Source organism: Carassius gibelio, chromosome B7, assembly GCF_023724105.1.
Source record: "Carassius gibelio isolate Cgi1373 ecotype wild population from Czech Republic chromosome B7, carGib1.2-hapl.c, whole genome shotgun sequence".
Taxonomy (NCBI): domain Eukaryota; kingdom Metazoa; phylum Chordata; class Actinopteri; order Cypriniformes; family Cyprinidae; genus Carassius; species Carassius gibelio.
Genome location: NC_068402.1, coordinates 15,814,436 through 15,817,887, shown reverse-complemented (window position 1 = coordinate 15,817,887; position 3,452 = coordinate 15,814,436). Strand labels below are relative to the sequence as shown.

The 3,452-nt window shown below is 36.8% G+C and overlaps 1 long non-coding RNA gene across 2 annotated transcripts; it reads left to right on the top strand.

Moving 5' to 3' along the window:
• Window positions 1-775: 775 nt before the first annotated feature.
• LOC127961401 (uncharacterized) lies at window positions 776-2,823 on the top strand. 2 transcript variants are annotated; one of them, XR_008154439.1, is made up of 4 exons: window positions 776-802; window positions 922-1,029; window positions 1,792-1,976; window positions 2,119-2,823. It is a non-coding gene; the product is annotated as an uncharacterized LOC127961401 (long non-coding RNA). The 2 variants fall into 2 exon arrangements; XR_008154438.1 differs by lacking the exon at window positions 776-802 and having other exon boundaries at window positions 859-1,029; window positions 2,119-2,492.
• The last annotated feature ends 629 nt before the right edge of the window (window positions 2,824-3,452 follow it).

The following is a 3,452-nucleotide window of genomic DNA, read 5'->3' as shown; positions in this document are numbered from 1 at the left end:
GCACAACGGCAACTGCTTTGGGTAAACTATCTCTTTGAGAACCTCTCATGTGCCAGGAGAGGCCACAGCAGTTCTTGAAGCTCAGTTTGGTGCTAAACTAGAATCCAAAACAACTTAAATGAGAAAGGGACTTGTCTGTGTGTTTCCTCAACTGTCTGTTATCAGTCCAGAAAGGATTTTACGGTGTGTGATTTAATTGTGTGAAAGATATGGGGAGAAAAAGGGAAAGAAAAATAGGGGGCAATCACTGTTAAATAATGGGAACGTGAGAGAAAAAAAAAGAGAGTGTGCTGATTATGCTTTCAACGAAATGCAACAATTGTTTTTAGCAGCGCTGCCATCCTTGAGATTTATATATAAAATCAGCCTACTGTACATGTATTTATCTTTCACAATTCATTATCACAATGGAATTACCTCACTTTTTGTGTCAGGAAGTCTGACGTCATTTGTCTGAAGTGCATGGAATTACTACAAGCCCTCAACTATAGGATTGTTTGTCCACTGAAATCAGCTAAAGCTTGATGCCAGAAAATAACACAATCATTTGTTTCATGGCTGTGTGGGTATTAATGTAAGCTGAACACTCTTTGGCATAGAGCAGGGTGCACGGCAGGACAGCTTAGCAAACAAAGACAGATTAACACATTTTGAAGCTGTACATGGGCAGCGCTTTGTGCGAACGACGGATAGCAGCTCTAATCTATTTGCTGTGAATTATTGTGCTCTGTCTGCTACTGAAAACAGGTTAATGCGATTCCCAGGACTACCACACCAAACATCTAATGCTGGCAAAAGACAGGTAACACCACTAGCGTGGATGTCTGCTAAACCAGCCAGAGTGTTATTGTCAAACCCAGAGCCATATAGAGTGAGAGTTGCGACAACTCCATTGACTCCAATGGAACGCTTTTTTTACAGCAATGGCGGCTCGTGGAGCCTCTCAATAGTTCCCGGAAGTAGCGGCAAACCGATGCCGCGCCGTAGAAGATGCAGCAGAACAAACCGTTTGCAACGCACTTTTAACAGGTAAGACATTTAAATAATAAGATTGAGTATTATCAGTACATCTTAATCACAATAAATTGCAAATTAAAACCTTCTAGTAGATAATCACTCATTAAATGAGTAGATTTAAGGTTTGTTATCAGATAACTAACAGATTAGGCTAGGACTGGAGCTGAATAAAGTTAGTAACGAACACCCTAATAATTGTAAAATCTGTTCTCATAATTCAGTATCATCCATCGTGTTTGCAATTAGAAAAAAAGGAGTATAAACATATTTTTTTGCAGGGTGGGGAAAGTTAGCTAACGTTACATAGCCTATTACGTTAGTTCAATATAACGTGTGACAGCGGTGAGTGGAAGTGGTAAAAATGAGGTTATAAAGTTTGTTCCTTATTACACGTATTAAATTACTTAATAATAAAATGCACCCTATTGATATACATTTAGAGTGAATTGAGTTTGCAAAAACATGAGTGGAGTGTTTTTAGTCATTGTGATTCATTTACTATTACCTGTCTATATTATATAATAATACTGTATTATATACTTAGACTTGTTAGTGTATAAAAGTAACATACTGTAATATTCTGTGGGTTCTGGTGGGTGGAGGATTAGTGGTGCCACTGAACTGTTCTGTGATGGAGCATCAGTGAGGATGCAGGTCTGGAGAGCTGAGGGGACCTTTTTTTTTGATAGCTGAATTTTCATTATTTTTCTTAGTGCTGCCTTTGCATTGCTTGATCTTTTTTTTTTTTTCTTGTCTCTTAAATTTTTTTAATAGACCCTGGTATCTGGCTGATGGTTCACTGGAATGCTGACTGGCTGCTGACTGACTTGCTGCTGGTTGACTGGGCAGTGTCACCTGTCCCTGTCTCTCCTCTCTAGCCATGTCCTTTTTCTTCACTCTCACTTTCCCTTCTCTGAGTGTCCTCGTTCTTTTTTCCTCAACCTTTGAAACTGATAGAGGTAGAATACATGGTTTTGCTAATTTTAAATATTGAAAATATCACATCACTTTACTTCAACTAGTACGAGTTTGTACTTATTATATATGAATCACCTGAAATAACATAGCTGTAATCAGTAGCCATTTCTTGTATGTTCACAGGTCTAGGGGTGCATCGTGGAGCAGGGCCCTCCTCTTTTTGACCACAGGACGGTGTACAAAGATTGTGGGAATAGCATCTGGTCTCAGCCTACTCTTGAATTTTTTGGTCATGACAAATTGCTTTGCCACAATTTGTCTGCATACTGACTTCAGTTTAGTTTCCACACTCACCTTTTTTTTTTGTCTACCCACTTACAGTACATATCACATGGTGGTTAAATGCACAGTTATAGGTAACACTGATGACTCCCTGCAATGTCTCACCATGAGTCTCAGCTCCCTGGGTTTTGCAAGGCTTTGCTTGTTCCTTATTTCTAGTAAAACATTGTCAATGTAAAAAAGTGCAAATAAATTTAAGTATAATTACCTAACAATTTTTTGTTGTTGTAATTTTTATTTGTATTTAGATTGCTCCTGCTGACTTGAGCCAACCATTATTTTCTCCTCTCTATGTCAGCTGGGAAGATATACATTCGCACACCTTTCTCTGACTGAGTGGAGCATCCCCATGCAGCACAGTAAACCACGGTGGAGACTTTGCAAGGACAACATGAAAGAAAGGACACATACAAAATGCTTGTCATGCTATTAAATTTATTAGAAATGTATTCATGAATTGCTGTAAATAGTTAATTGTATAATTGCAATTTAAAATAACTGTTTTCTATTTTAAAATGGAATATACTCCTGTGATGCCAACCTGAATTTTCAGCATCATTACTTTTGAATGGCAGTGTACATGTTTATATACGAGCATGCTTAAGTGGTTTTAAACCTGAATATATTGTGTACATGAATAAGTATTGTAAGAATTATACTAGATATAATAGGTATATTATTTATAATACATAATTATATTACTATATGTAATTGTAAGAATTATGAACAGTAAGCTTCATTTTACATTTATTTAACATGCTAATTACTGCTACTAACAGTTAATTGACCCATAGTGCGGTGCGATCTGAAAATCACCTGTCACCAGCCTGTCTCTGTACTACCTGAAAGTCATCAATATGACATTAGTTAACATGAGATCAGTGAAAAAATGGACAATATGTAACGTAAAAAGCCAACAGCAACCCGTGTTTATAAAACTTAACGTTATCCTGAAATACGTTTTTAAAATAACGGTAATTGAACACTAATCCTCAAATATTACCCGATTTGATATTTTAAAAACAACATCGCTGTAACTACATACTCATGCTACATACATATGTCAGTGTGTTGTATAAACATATAAAATAAATGCATTTATTGATTCCTTATTACCAGAAATCGCAGTTCTGTCACTCTACTCTTATCAGTTTGAATGGCCGCCAACGCACTTC